The sequence below is a fragment of the Dendrobates tinctorius genome, unplaced genomic scaffold, assembly GCF_039654945.1.
Source record: "Dendrobates tinctorius isolate UK_male_01 unplaced genomic scaffold, ASM3965494v1 ptg000056l, whole genome shotgun sequence".
NCBI classification, from domain to species: domain Eukaryota; kingdom Metazoa; phylum Chordata; class Amphibia; order Anura; family Dendrobatidae; genus Dendrobates; species Dendrobates tinctorius.
In genome coordinates, this window is record NW_027361724.1 from 19,828,828 (window position 1) to 19,845,258 (window position 16,431).

A 16,431-nucleotide genomic window follows, 5' to 3' on the forward strand; every position below is an offset into this window, starting at 1 on the left:
CACCTTTCACACACAGCGATCCTGACGTCCTCCCGCCCGCCTCCACGCGTCGCTCGTCGGCGCCAGCAGGAAGCCCAGCAGGAAGCGAACGACGAGAAATGGAGTCGGACATTCTTGCACGATCAGCAATGGACAGCGGGGGAGCCGGTCGGAGGTAAGTATCACACATAGCGATATCGCTATAATGTCACAAAATCGGTGACGTTATAGCGATATCGCTAGCGATATCGCTATGTGTAAAACCCCCTTTAACTTCTGGAATTTCTTTTCCTCTACCTCTTGAACATTCCTTTGAATTGAACTAGCCAAACTTAGTACTGGGACTTACTTCTCATGCCAATCAGCATGAGCAAAAATTACTGAGTCTCCTTATTCCATCCAGACTCCAAGATAGCAATCAACTTTTTTCCCATTCGTTGGTCCTTCAGGCTCGCTATTGTCTCCTCAACTGCCTGCCTAAATCTCTCAATGTAATCCTCAACTGTTTACTTCGCCTTTTGATGAATATTTTTCACCCTTACCCAAGACTGGGTAGCAAAAACCTCACCAATATTGCTTTGGATATTTCAATGCTTTTTGAGGATAGTTCCTTGCTCTTTTGGGTTATATGGCAGAAAGAGTCTTGTGCATCAGATGGCAGAAGCATCAATCTGTACAGCTATTGTTTTAGTTTTCTGCAACAAGTCTCTCCATGTTGGGTTGTAACTGACTAATGTTATACAGCTCATTTACAAACGAATATGGATTGCTCTGTGATTTGGTGATCGATGACAGAATTCCCTTCACTTTCTCAGGTGTCCACGGAACATGTTGGGTGATTCTTCTTTCTGGCTAACCATTTATACAAGGCATAGATTGTTCGCTGACAGGATAGGCAGAGGTCTCATGTGACAATTATGTCTCAGTCATCCTGTCTAGCTATTTTTGTTTGTTTTTTTTCATGTGATTGGTAGTTCCTTTTCCACTCCACAATAAACTCTTCCTCCCCAGGAATAGATATCTCTCCCCATACACCTGGGGTAGGATGGCAAGAGAAAAATTCAGGGACTGCAGCCTTCAGTTTTTTTTACAAGCAGGGCAAAAAAGTGCCCGTTTTTATGGACTGTCCTGTTATTTCAGGACTGTTGGCAGCTTATATCGGGGGATGAGGAGGAAGCCTGTTGCCTAGAGCTCACATGGGGTCTAGTAGAGAAGAACTTGTGTGGAGGCTTGAGAATTCGGAGTCTGCAAATAAAAGTGCCATGTTTATGGGCCTAATGGTTAGTTTGCGGTTGTCCTGAAAGCTTATATAAGAGAGATAGGGCTGAGTGTGTGTAAATTTCGGTACCATTCGTTCCATGGGTTCTAGAGACACACATGATTGTGGTGAGCACCGTACTCAAGCTCTCCCACAATCATATTACACAAGGGAAATGTGTTTACGGCAGGCGTGTAAGTGACCCTCTACAGCTGTCAGTAATAGAGGGGGGTCCTGTTTTGGATAATAAACCAACATGATCACAGCTGTTCCAAATTAAAAGAAAATTACTTTATTACAAGAGTTTGTTCACGCAACCGTATAATATGGCCAAGAACTACCCGATGATTTATCAGATAGCACTAGGCCCGATGTTATACCATGGGGCAGAGCAGGACTGAAATTTTTTTCTCATACTAATTCTGCATGAGAAAGAAAAAATCGCAGGAATGCCAAGTGGTCACCTCCTGATGGGCACCATCAAGAATGTTTGTGAAGTGACCATATAAAATCCGTTATCATCCTTCAGCTTGGTTCAGCTGGACGTGGCTCTTCTTTAGCACATGATGTTCACAAAGGAGTCACAAAAACATATTTTACTAAGCAGATACTCAATTTCTTGTTTAAATTGTCTTTATTGAAAATGTTCTAATTATTATACAAAATGGAGTTAAACAACATGAAGGAAAAGAAAAGGAAAAATATGGGGAAACAAGGGAAAATAAATGAATATGGTAGAAGGAACTATTGTAAAGCAATAACCAGGGCTGGATTATAGGCAGGGCAGGCGGGGCTTCAGCCCCGGGGCCCCCACCACAAGAGCTTCTAAGGGGGCCCCCACCACATTCCTGCTGGCTGCTGCAATGGCACTCCATCTTCTCCCCACCTAAAAGTGAGTGACCGTGGGGGCGGCATTATGTGCTCTGCTACCAGCAGCATCTACAAGTAGCGTGAAAGCTGATGCTGCTGGTAGCGTGCAAAGGCTTGTGATGAGATCACAGGAGGTAAGGTGTCAGGGCCCCCGATCATGTGACCCCTGTCTCCTCCCCTCCTGTGACCTCATCACAGATCCTGTGCGCACAGCACTGAGCACTGCCATGTATGTGGAGTGCGGCTCTGCGGGTGGAGGTCGGTGCTGGAGGCTCCATTATTCTCTATGTGGAGTGAGGCTCTGCGGGTGGAGGTCGGTGCCGGAGGCTCCATTTTTCTCTATGTGGAGTGCGGCTCTGCGGGTGGAGGTCGGTGCTGGAGGGCCCATTATTCTCTATGTGGAGTGTGGCTCTGCGGGTGGAGGTCGGTGCTGGAGGGCCCATTATGCTCTATGTGGAGTGTTCCTCTGTGGGTGGAGGTCGGTGCTGGAGGCTCCATTTTTCTCTATGTGGAGTGGGGCTCTGCGGGTGGAGGTCGGTGCCGGAGGCTCCATTATTCTCTATGTGGAGTGCGGCTCTGCGGGTGGAGGTAGGTGCTGGAGATTCCCCATTACTGGGCAGAGGGGGCAATAACCTTTTCAGAGCTGAGACTATCTTGGTGCTTTTTTGTTGTCACTTTCTAAGAATCATAGCATTTTGTTCCTTGTACATGTGACCCAAGTATGGAAAACAGGAAGTAACAAAACACATATTGCAATGTCCCTTTCCTGTCCCCACATACAGTATAATTTTCCCACAGTATCACGACCCCACATACAGTTTAATGTTCCCACAGTATCACCATCCCCCCACATACAGTATAATGTTCCCCACTACTGTCACCCCCACACAGTATAATATTCACACAGTATAATATTCCCACCGTACTGCCATCCCCCACACAGTATAATGTTCCCCCAGTACCGCCATCCCCCCCATACACAGTATAATGTTCCCCCAGTACCCAGTATCAGCCCTTGGTTTATGCAGGACTCTGCTGTCTGTGCTGGTTCTCATCGTCCTGGATGAGGTGAAGTTTGTGTGGGGTCAGGGAGGGTTTACAGGGTGGATATAGCAGAGACGTGTGTGTACAAGGTGTACGGAGCGGAGCCGTGTGTGTGTGTGTGTATGAGGTGTACGGAGCAGAGCCGCGAGTGTGTGAGGTGTACTGAGCGGAGCCGCACGTGTACGGAGCTTAGCCCCACGTGTGTGTATGAAGCGGAGCTGCGTGTGTGCAAGGTGTGTGGAGCGGAACCGCATGTGTACGAGGTTTGCGGAGTGGAGCCATGTGTGTACTGAGTTGAGCAGTGTGTGTGTGCAAGGTGTACAGAACGGAGCTGTGTGTATGAGGCATAAAAAGCGGAACCGTGTGTGTATGATGTATGCGGTGCCATACGTGTACAAGGTGTATGGTGGGGAGCATTCATACCTCCCAGCGAGACAGTCCCGATTTTGAGAGAGATACTGCCCCGGCTGGGAGCTTACTTTTCGTGCGGACACAGGAGTACACGGCGGAGCCCCGAGGAGCACTTTAAAATTCGCATGTGACGTTCCACCGGAAGTGACGTGCTAGAAGCTGACCGGAAATTAGGTCATTTCGGGAGGAGATTGTGACGGAACCATGGAGGCACTTTAGGGAATGCTTCAGATCCATCACCATGTCCTCCTCCAACAGCGCGGACAGCAGGATCACCTTGAATTTGGGGATGTCGGCCATGTGAGCGGATCGTTATATTTCCTGCATCGGGAGGCTCAGGTGGGCACTACAGTGGGAGCCGGGCTGCTATAGTATCTTTATAGAATCTTTCTATCTCTGTTTCTTTATCTCTCTAATCTTTCTTTTTTTTTTTTCTCTCTCTCTCTCTCTGTTCTTTCTTCTTTCTTTTCTTTCTTTCTCTGTTCTTTCTTTCCATTCTTTCTTTCTCTCTCTCTGTTCTTTCTTTCTCTGTTTTCTTTTTTCTCTGTTCTTTCTTTCTGTCACGCCTCCTCTCCTGTCACGCCTCCTGTCCTGTGGATCTCCTCTGCCTGCTCGCCGCGTTCACGAGCATCGTGCGCCCGCCGCCTGCTGTGTACCCGCCAATCAACTCTGCAGCGCCACGGTGATTAACCCCCTTGCCTCCAGGCTCCAGCTAGTTATATATTGATCGGGGGAGCTGTATGCGCGAGACGGGAGCTGTACATTTGGGCCTGTATACCTGGAGGAGGGAACTGTATAAAGACGAAACATTGGAGAACTGTATAACCTTGGGGGGGGGGGACAGCTGCCTGTATACCCTTGTAGGGGGCAAGAGCTGTATACCCGTTGGGGGGGAGTTGTATTCCCATGGGGGGGAAAGCTGCCTGTATACCCTTGTAGGGGGCAAGAGCTGTATACCCTTGCGTGGGGGGGGAGCTGTACTCCGGAGATAATACAATAGAGAGCATATTGTTATACAGTAGTTAGCAACAATTGCTGCCGGTGAAAACTTTCCCTTTCTGCATTTTTATTATTCCTTGGCTGTCTTAACATTGGGTTCAATAAAAAAAATGTGAGTAATTCTTTCTGTCTATAATTGGACTGCTTTGAGTTATCCTGGACTGTATCTCTATTGTAGTACTGTAAATCTGAATGTGGCAGAACAAGAGGATAAGATTAGATTGTACATCTGAGTGCTACAGTTCGCGCTCTACTGTTATGGCTAAAATGTTAATGATATGGGGGCCCCCACCAGATTTTCTGCCCAGGGGCCCCCACCAACCTTAATCCGGCCCTGGCAATAAGTTATTCTATCTCTGATACATGTACCAAGAGATACTTAGATCAAGGGTAAGACAATGGAATTATCATTTCTTTCACAGTATCTCATCATTTTATAGTTTCATTGTCACATATTATATTAGCTAGCCATGTTCCTGATCAGGGCTGCCATAAGGAATTATTGTGCCCCATACTGGCAAAATTTTGGGGCTCCCTTGAGACTCTGCCCCGACTCCACCTCAGTTCCGCCTCCACCCTAGCCCCATCTACACCCCTTGAACTTTCCACAGTCCCACCACCCACCCTTGAGAAAACTTCTGCCCCCGTTCTCACCAAGCACACAGTAACAGTTCCCATGGAACCATATCACATACATAACCATCAGCTTCTGATTTGACCAACAGATTTTTAAGCCTGCCACCACGACAAGGTAGACTCTTTGGGCAGGGCCCTACTCTACTCTAACGTATTAAACATTTCTTAAAATATCCAATACTCTTTTTAGGTATATTTTTCTTTAAGGGAATGTGTCACATACATTTTTTTTAGCTAATTGAAATCAGATTGTGATCATCTTTTTTATAATCTGTATTTCTGATTGCAAATTATTGTATTCTGTTTCCTGTACATTTATGGAAGCTGCTTTCTTGCCTGACTGAAGATAAGGACATTGGACATACACATGTATATATATATCATAAGACATTTTAGGGAACTCTATTTCCTTCTAAGAATTTTCTCTTTATGTTCTCATGTTGTAGTGACATGCAGATGTCATTGTGTAGGAAGGGGGAAGAGGTGAGCTGTGACACTACATACTGTGAATGGCGAATTCTGTTATCTCTCAGATTATAAGCTTGCAAGCAGGACCCTCATTCCTCTTGGTATTTGTTGTTTAAGTGATTATTGTTATTCTGTAATGTCTTTTATTGTCTGCACAAGTCCCCACTAAAATGTAAAGTGCTGCGGAATATGTTGGCGCTATAGAAATTAAAATAATTGTATTATTATTGTAATCCTGCCTGTTATGATAATGTGGTGACTGCTAATAAGGGATCTCTTCTGGACATGTCAGTCTGCTAGAAAAGCCGTTTTTGTTTATTTTATGACTGAAGGGGTGACAAACTTTAAAGTAAATTCTTGCAAAACTTTAAACTATGATTAAACGGATTGGCCATTTTCTGGTTATTGTTGACGATTGTCTTTGAGATGATAAGGCCTTTCTTGAATTTCAGCACAAGTATGAAAAATGGGAAATAGTGCAGATATTCAGCATAGTCTATATTTCTAAGTGCCTTTTAATCATCTCACAAACATAGTGGATAACAATAACCAGAGAGTGGTCAATGCCCAAAACATAACAGCTTCGTAACACATTCCCACTAAATATTTTGCTAACTAAATCTATTTTTCATAAGAGTCATTTAGTTAAATCAATTGGTCAATTACATAAGGTGAAAAATTATACTGTCAATAACAAAAGAGATAAACAAACGAAACAGACAAAAAAGACAACACATATAGCCAATCAAAACAATGAAAATAAGGTTATTTTGTGAGATCAGAGAAAAATAATAAAAAACAACAAAGAATATTGCACACGATCCAAGGAACGGAACCATGTCCAACCCCCCTTTATGTTCTACTCACCAGGTCCCGTACACTAGTAAGGGTAGTCATGCCCTGATGGCGGCCAAGTTTCTGCATATCGTGAAATGACACTTGTTGAAAACCTATACTACATGAAGTATGTAGCTAGTCTGCGTAGATAATGGGTTGTCAGACACCCATTCTTTGCTACCTATAGTTAACATTTCATCTACACATTCACTAAATCATTATTAAAAGGAAACTGTCACCCCCTGGGACATACAGTATATGACCTATTAATATGGGCACACAGGTAGTAAGTAATAGTCCTACCTGTATGCCTAATATTAAAGATCTTGTGGAGAATTGTTATATACTGTCTGTATGTTAATGATTTCTTCCAGACTTCCATGACATTTCTCCACAACAGGACCATTAACATGAGTCATACAGTTAGGACTAGCTTAACATTTCTATTACCTGTATGCCCATATAAATAGGTCATATACATCTCGGGAGTGACAAATTCCCTTTAAAGCATAAACACACATATATTAATTTTTATTTATCTAATAGGATGACGACAGCTGTCCAGACCTGCATCCCACCACAGCAACCACTCTGGAGTAATCCCCGGAGAATGAAATCTATCAATATCCCTGCTGCACACTTACAGCAGGAATCTGTGCAAGAATACTGAAAGCTCAGAGATTGTGAGAGGAGAGCTGCGGTGAGCTTACCTGCAGCAGAGCAAGACCTGAAGCAATTGACCACTGGGGGGTGGCCGGAGGCGGAGTCAACAAACAAACAGCAGCAAGTATGACTATACTAGCGCACAGCGGAACAGCCATGCGTGCTTTTTATAGCGTACGGGACCTGCCGGAAATCTCCAGAACTCCAATAGGAGCCAATAGGATTCACAGCAGGACCTAAGCACCTGACTCCCGAACTCCAATAGGAGCTCGTCCTGTGAGCATGCTCAGAAGCTGGCACAAAGGACTTAGCCTCTGAAGATAAATGTGAGGACCTGGGTTTCTGCATAGGTATGGCAGAACTCAGATTCCTAACAAGGAATCTGTGCAAGAATACTGAGAGCTCAGGTAGTGTGAGAGGAGAGCTGCGGTGAGCTTACCTGCAGCAGAGCAGGAAGGACCTGAAGCAAGTGACCCCGGGGAGTGGCTGGAGGCGGAGTCAGACGCCGAGGAGCGGCGGTGACCTTCGATGCTGGAAAGTAGATAGATCATGCCGAAGTCAAGCCAGGAGGTCGGTGAGGTGCCAAAGGGTTAAACACAGAGAGTGGTCAGGACATAGCCAAATGTCAGAAAACCGGAGATAGCTGTATGGTACAAATGGGGCAGACTGGTGGGAAGTCAGAGGAAGCAAGCCAAAGGTCAGAGCCAGAATACACAGTAAGCACAGAGTCACAAGGCAAGGAACAGAACGAGAAAACAGACCGGGTCATACACTGAGAGACAATCAGACAAAAGAGTATGCAAGCACACCAGGGGGTCAGACACACAGCCAAGAATGAATGTATCACTGACAGGGATCTCAGACAGGAGCGGGTAAATATAGCCCTCCCCAAACCAAAAGAAGGCCACAAAATTAACCCTGAGAGGACGGGATAAAGAAATCCCATCCATGGCTATGACAGAAATCATCCTCTGTGACAAAGCAAGTGGCTATGCATCTCCCTTTGCTCTTAGGATATTTACTCATCTAAGAGTGCTGCTCAAACTGTTGGGGTGCAGCTGTGGGACCCTATTTTCAGAGATGATGTCCTCCACCCAAGTCTCAAAAAGCTGAAAGGGTCTTCAGGAGAGATGGGTAGTCGAGCTAGGCTATCAGACGGTCACCTCTGTAGCTGTAGTGTCATCCTTCCTATGGTTCCATTCAGGGGTGGACAGGGGCGGAAATGATATTGGTGCAACTGCACACAGGCCAAGAAATAAGGGGACACATTTCCACCTCCACAGTAGATGAAATTGTGCGTTATGATGAGTTATTGGGCTGATCATTAGCGTAAAGACAGAATATAACATTTCTCCACAACAGCACCATTAACATAAGGCATACAGTTAGAACTAGCTTAACATTTCTATTACCTGTATGCCCATATTTATAGGTCATATACTTCTCGGGGGTGACAGATTCTCTTTAAAGCATAAACACACATATATTAATTCTTATCTATCTAATAGGATGACAACAGCTGTCCAGACCTGCATCCCACCACAACAACCACTCTGGAGTAATCCCCGGAGAATGAAATCTATCAAGATCCCTGCTGCAGACTTACAGCCGGAATCTGTGCAAGAATAGTGGAAGCTCAAAGAGTGTGAGAGGAGAGCTGCGGTGAGCTTACCTGCAGCTGTGCAGGACTTGAAGCAAACGACTACCGGTGAGTGGCCGGAGGCAGAGTCAGACGCCGAATAGAGGCGGTGACCGGCGATGCCGGAAAGTAGTTTGAACGTACCGAAGTCAAGCCAGGAGGTCGATGAGGTGCCAAAGGGTTAAACACAGAGAGTGGTCAGGACGTAGATAAATGTCAGAAAACCAGAGATAGCTGTACAGTACAAATGGGGCAGACTGGTGGGAAGTCAGAGGAAGCAAGCCAAAGGTCAGAGCCAGAATAGACAGTAAGCACAGGATCACAAGGCAAGGCACAGAACGAGAAAAAAGACCGGGTCATACACTGAGAGACAATCAGACAAATGAGTATGCAAACACACCAGGGGTCAGACACACAGCCATGAATTAATGTATCACTGACAGGGAACTCAGACAGGAGCGGGTAAATATAGCCCTCCCCAAACCAAAAGGAGGCCAAAAAATTAACCATGAGAGGATGGGATAAAGAAATCCCATCCATAGCTATGACAGAAATCATCCTCCGTGACAAAGCAAGTGGCTAAGCATCTCCCTTTGCTCTTAGGATATTTACTCATGTAAGAGTGCTGCTCAAACTGTTGGGGTGCAGCTGTGGGACCCTATTTTCAGAGATGATGTCCTCCACCCAAGTCTCAAAAAGCTGAAAGGGTCTTCAGGAGAGATGGGTAGTCGAGCTCGGCTATCAGACGGTCACCTCTGTAGCTGTAGTGTCATCCTTCCTATGGTTCCATTCAGGGGTGGACAGGGGCAGAAATGATATTGGTGCAACTGCACACAGGCCAAGAAATTAGGGGACCCATTTCCACCTCCACAGTAGATGAAATTGTGCGTTATGATGAGTTATTGGGCTGGTCATTAGCGTAAAGACAGAATATAACATTTCTCCACAACAGCACCATTAACATAAGGCATACAGTTAGAACTAGCTTAACATTTCTATTACCTGTATGCCCATATTTATAGGTCATATACTTCTCGGGGGTGACAGATTCTCTTTAAAGCATAAACACACATATATTAATTCTTATCTATCTATTAGGATGACAACAGCTGTCCAGACCTGCATCCCACCACAACAACCACTCTGGAGTAATTCCCGGAGAATGAAATCTATCAAGATCCCTGCTGCAGACTTACAGCAGGAATCTGTGCAAGAATACTGAAAGCGCAGAGAATGTGAGAGGAGAGCTGTGGTGAGCTTACCAGCAGCTGTGCAGGACTTGAAGCAAATGACTACCGGGGAGTGGCCGGAGGCAGAGTCAGACGCCAAGTAGAGGCGGTGACCGGAGATGCCGGAAAGTAGTTTGAACGTACCGGAGTCAAGCCAGGAGGTCGTTGATGTGCCAAAGGGTTAAACACAGAGAGTGGTCAGGACGTAGCTAAATGTCAGAAAACCGGAGATAGCTGTACAGTACAAATGGGGCAGACTGGTGGGAAGTCAGAGGAAGCAAGCCAAAGGTCAGAGCCAGAATAGACAGTAAGCACAGAATCACAAGGCAAGGCACAGAACGAGAAAAAAGACCGGGTCATACACTGAGAGACAATCAGACAAATGAGTATGCAAACACACCAGGGGTCAGACACACAGCCATGAATTAATGTATCACTGACAGGGAACTCAGGAGCGGGTAAATATCGCCCTCCCCAAACCAAAAGGAGGCCAAAAAATTAACCATGAGAGGATGTGATAAAGAAATCCCATCCATAGCTATGACAGAAATCATCCTCCGTGACAAAGCAAGTGGCTAAGCATCTCCCTTTGCTCTTAGGATATTTACTCATGTAAGAGTGCTGCTCAAACTGTTGGGGTGCAGCTGTGGGACCCTATTTTCAGAGATGATGTCCTCCACCCAAGTCTCAAAAAGCTGAAAGGGTCTTCAGGAGAGATGGGTAGTCGAGCTAGGCTATCAGACGGTCACCTCTGTAGCTGTAGTGTCATCCTTCCTATGGTTCCATTCAGGGGTGGACAGGGGCGGAAATGATATTGGTGCAACTGCACACAGGCTAAGAAATAAGGGGACCCATTTCCACCTCCACAGTAGATGAAATTGGGCGTTATGATGAGTTATTGGGCTGATCATTAGCGTAAAGACAGAATATAACATTTTTCCACAACAGCACCATTAACATAAGGCATACAGGTAGAACTAGCTTAACATTTCTATTACCTGTATGCCCATATTTATAGGTCATATACTTCTCGGGGGTGACAGATTCTCTTTAAAGCATAAACACACATATATTAATTCTTATCTATCTAATAGGATGACAACAGCTGTCCAGACCTGCATCCCACCACAACAACCACTCTGGAGTAATCCCCGGAGAATGAAATCTATCAAGATCCCTGCTGCAGACTTACAGCAGGAATCTGTGCAAGAATACTGAAAGCTCAGAGAATGTGAGAGGAGAGTTGCGGTGAGCTTACCTGCAGCTGTGCAGGACTTGAAGCAAACGACTACCGGGGAGTGGCCGGAGGCAGAGTCAGACGCCGAATAGAGGCGGTGACCGGAGATGCCGGAAAGTAGTTTGAACGTACCGAAGTCAAGCCAGGTGGTCGGTGAGGTGCCAAAGGGTTAAACACAGAGAGTGGTCAGGACGTAGCTAAATGTCAGAAAACCGGAGATAGCTGTACAGTACAAATGGGGCAGACTGGTGGGAAGTCAGAGGAAGCAAGCCAAAGGTCAGAGCCAGAATAGACAGTAAGCACAGAATCACAAGGCAAGGCACAGAACGAGAAAAAAGACCGGGTCATACACTGAGAGACAATCAGACAAATGAGTATGCAAACACACCAGGGGTCAGACACACAGCCATGAATTAATGTATCACTGACAGGGAACTCAGTCAGGAGTGGGTAAATATAGCCCTCCCCAAACCAAAAGGAGGCCAAAAAATTAACCATGAGAGGATGGGATAAAGAAATCCCATCCATAGCTATGACAGAAATCATCCTCCATGACAATGCAAGTGGCTAAGCATCTCCCTTTGCTCTTAGGATATTTACTCATGTAAGAGTGCTGCTCAAACTGTTGGGGTGCAGCTGTGGGACCCTATTTTCAGAGATGATGTCCTCCACCCAAGTCTCAAAAAGCTGAAAGGGTCTTCAGGAGAGATGGGTAGTCGAGCTAGGCTATCAGACGGTCACCTCTGTAGCTGTAGTGTCATCCTTCCTATGGTTCCATTCAGGGGTGGACAGGGGCGAAAATGATATTGGTGCAACTGCACACAGGCCAAGAAATAAGGGGACCCATTTCCACCTCCACAGTAGATGAAATTGTGCGTTATGATGAGTTATTGGGCTGATCATTAGCGTAAAGACAGAATATAACATTTCTCCACAACAGCACCATTAACATAAGGCATACAGTTAGAACTAGCTTAACATTTCTATTACCTGTATGCCCATATTTATAGGTCATATACTTCTCGGGGGTGACAGATTCTTTTTAAAGCATAAACACACATATATTAATTCTTATCTATCTAATAGGATGACAACAGCTGTCCAGACCTGCATCCCACCACATCAACCACTCTGGAGTAATCCCCGGAGAATGAAATCTATCAAGATCCCTGCTGCAGACTTACAGCAGGAATCTGTGCAAGAATACTGAAAGCTCAGAGAATGTGAGAGGAGAGCTGTGGTGAGGTTACCTGCAGCTGTGCAGGACTTGAAGTAAATGACTACCGGGGAGTGGCCGGAGGCAGAGTCAGACGCCAAGTAGAGGCGGTGACCGGAGATGCCGGAAAGTAGTTTGAACGTACCGGAGTCAAGCCAGGAGGTCGGTGATGTGCCAAAGGGTTAAACACAGAGAGTGGTCAGGACGTAGCTAAATGTCAGAAAACCGGAGATAGCTGTACAGTACAAATGGGGCAGACTGGTGGGAAGTCAGAGGAAGCAAGCCAAAGGTCAGAGCCAGAATAGACAGTAAGCACAGAATCACAAGGCAAGGCACAGAACGAGAAAAAAGACCGGGTCATACACTGAGAGACAATCAGACAAATGAGTATGCAAACACACCAGGGGTCAGACACACAGCCATGAATTAATGTATCACTGACAGGGAACTCAGACAGGAGCGGGTAAATATCGCCCTCCCCAAACCAAAAGGAGGCCAAAAAATTAACCATGAGAGGATGTGATAAAGAAATCCCATCCATAGCTATGACAGAAATCATCCTCCGTGACAAAGCAAGTGGCTAAGCATCTCCCTTTGCTCTTAGGATATTTACTCATGTAAGAGTGCTGCTCAAACTGTTGGGGTGCAGCTGTGGGACCCTATTTTCAGAGATGATGTCCTCCACCCAAGTCTCAAAAAGCTGAAAGGGTCTTCAGGAGAGATGGGTAGTCGAGCTAGGCTATCAGACGGTCACCTCTGTAGCTGTAGTGTCATCCTTCCTATGGTTCCATTCAGGGGTGGACAGGGGCGGAAATGATATTGGTGCAACTGCACACAGGCTAAGAAATAAGGGGACCCATTTCCACCTCCACAGTAGATGAAATTGTGCGTTATGATGAGTTATTGGGCTGATCATTAGCGTAAAGACAGAATATAACATTTTTCCACAACAGCACCATTAACATAAGGCATACAGTTAGAACTAGCTTAACATTTCTATTACCTGTATGCCCATATTTATAGGTCATATACTTCTCGGGGGTGACAGATTCTCTTTAAAGCATAAACACACATATATTAATTCTTATCTATCTAATAGGATGACAACAGCTGTCCAGACCTGCATCCCACCACAACAACCACTCTGGAGTAATCCCCGGAGAATGAAATCTATCAAGATCCCTGCTGCAGACTTACAGCAGGAATCTGTGCAAGAATACTGAAAGCTCAGAGAATGTGAGAGGAGAGTTGCGGTGAGCTTACCTGCAGCTGTGCAGGACTTGAAGCAAACGACTACCGGGGAGTGGCCGGAGGCAGAGTCAGACGCCAAATAGAGGCGGTGACCGGAGATGCCGGAAAGTAGTTTGAACGTACCGATGTCAAGCCAGGTGGTCGGTGAGGTGCCAAAGGGTTAAACACAGAGAGTGGTCAGGACGTAGCTAAATGTCAGAAAACCGGAGATAGCTGTACAGTACAAATGGGGCAGACTGGTGGGAAGTCAGAGGAAGCAAGCCAAAGGTCAGAGCCAGAATAGACAGTAAGCACAGAATCACAAGGCAAGGCACAGAACGAGAAAAAAGACCGGGTCATACACTGAGAGACAATCAGACAAATGAGTATGCAAACACACCAGGGGTCAGACACACAGCCATGAATTAATGTATCACTGACAGGGAACTCAGTCAGGAGTGGGTAAATATAGCCCTCCCCAAACCAAAAGGAGGCCAAAAAATTAACCATGAGAGGATGGGATAAAGAAATCCCATCCATAGCTATGACAGAAATCATCCTCCGTGACAAAGCAAGTGGCTAAGCATCTCCCTTTGCTCTTAGGATATTTACTCATGTAAGAGTGCTGCTCAAACTGTTGGGGTGCAGCTGTGGGACCCTATTTTCAGAGATGATGTCCTCCACCCAAGTCTCAAAAAGCTGAAAGGGTCTTCAGGAGAGATGGGTAGTCGAGCTAGGCTATCAGACGGTCACCTCTGTAGCTGTAGTGTCATCCTTCCTATGGTTCCATTCAGGGGTGGACAGGGGCGAAAATGATATTGGTGCAACTGCACACAGGCCAAGAAATAAGGGGACCCATTTCCACCTCCACAGTAGATGAAATTGTGCATTATGATGAGTTATTGGGCTGATCATTAGCCTAAAGACAGAATATAACATTTCTCCACAACAGCACCATTAACATAAGGCATACAGTTATAACTAGCTTAACATTTCTATTACCTGTATGCCCATATTTATAGGTCATATAATTCTCGGGGGTGACAGATTCGCTTTAAAGCATAAACACACATATTAATTCTTATCTATCTAATAGGATGACAACAGCTGTCCAGACCTGCATCCCACCACAACAACCACTCTGGAGTAATTCCCGGAGAATGAAATCTATCAAGATCCCTGCTGCAGACTTACAGCAGGAATCTGTGCAAGAATACTGAAAGCTCAGAGAATGTGAGAGGAGAGCTGTGGTGAGCTTACCAGCAGTTGTGCAGGACTTGAAGCAAATGACTACCGGGGAGTGGCCGGAGGCAGAGTCAGACGCCAAGTAGAGGCGGTGACCGGAGATGCCGGAAAGTAGTTTGAACGTACCGAAGTCAAGCCAGGAGGTCGGTGAGGTGCCAAAGGGTTAAACACAGAGAGTGGTCAGGACGTAGCTAAATGTCAGAAAACCGGAGATAGCTGTACAGTACAAATGGGGCAGACTGGTGGGAAGTCAGAGGAAGCAAGCCAAAGGTCAGAGCCAGAATAGACAGTAAGCACAGGATCACAAGGCAAGGCACAGAACGAGAAAAAAGACCGGGTCATACACTGAGAGACAATCAGACAAATGAGTATGCAAACACACCAGGGGTCAGACACACAGCCATGAATTAATGTATCACTGACAGGGAACTCAGACAGGAGCGGGTAAATATCGCCCTCCCCAAACCAAAAGGAGGCCAAAAAATTAACCATGAGAGGATGGGATAAAGAAATCCCATCCATAGCTATGACAGAAATCATCCTCCGTGACAAAGCAAGTGGCTAAGCATCTCCCTTTGCTCTTAGGATATTTACTCATGTAAGAGTGCTGCTCAAACTGTTGGGGTGCAGCTGTGGGACCCTATTTTCAGAGATGATGTCCTCCACCCAAGTCTCAAAAAGCTGAAAGGGTCTTCAGGAGAGATGGGTAGTCGAGCTAGGCTATCAGACGGTCACCTCTGTAGCTGTAGTGTCATCCTTCCTATGGTTCCATTCAGGGGTGGACAGGGGCGGAAATGATATTGGTGCAACTGCACACAGGCCAAGAAATAAGGGGACCCATTTCCACCTCCACAGTAGATGAAATTGTGCGTTATGATGAGTTATTGGGCTGATCATTAGCGTAAAGACATAATATAACATTTCTCCACACTAGCACCATTAACAAGGCATACAGTTAGAACTAGCTTAACATTTCTATTACCTGTATGCCCATATTTATAGGTCATATACTTCTCGGGGGTGACAGATTCTCTTTAAAGCATAAACACACATATATTAATTCTTATCTATCTAATAGGATGACAACAGCTGTCCAGACCTGCATCCCACCACAACAACCACTCTGGAGTAATCACCGGAGAATGAAATCTATCAAGATCCCTGCTGCAGACTTACAGCAGGAATCTGTGCAAGAATACTGAAAGCTCAGAGAATGTGAGAGGAGAGCTGTGGTGAGCTTACCTTCAGCTGTGCAGGACTTGAAGCAAATTACTTCCGGGGAGTGGCCGGAGGCAGAGTTAGACGCCGAATAGAGGCGGTGACCGGCGATGCCGGAAAGTAGTTTGAACGTACCGGAGTCAAGCCAGGAGGTCGGTGATGTGCCAAAGGGTTAAACACAGAGAGTGGTCAGGACGTAGCTAAATGTCAGAAAACCGGAGATAGCTGTACAGTACAAATGGGGCAGACTGG

The 16,431-nt window shown here is 45.8% G+C and overlaps 1 long non-coding RNA gene across 2 annotated transcripts in view; it reads left to right on the forward strand.

The window, feature by feature from the left end:
- Positions 1–16,431, forward strand: part of LOC141091829 (uncharacterized) — a 93,264-nt gene that overhangs the window by 45,634 nt on the left and 31,199 nt on the right. Inside the window, exon 3 of one of the 2 annotated variants that reach the window (XR_012232595.1) lies at positions 7,049–8,237. The exons of the other annotated variant lie outside the window; for it this stretch is intronic. This is a non-coding gene — a long non-coding RNA (uncharacterized lncRNA). Of the gene's footprint in view, positions 1–7,048; positions 8,238–16,431 lie in introns of those variants that run through there. 2 annotated transcript variants of the gene reach the window in all.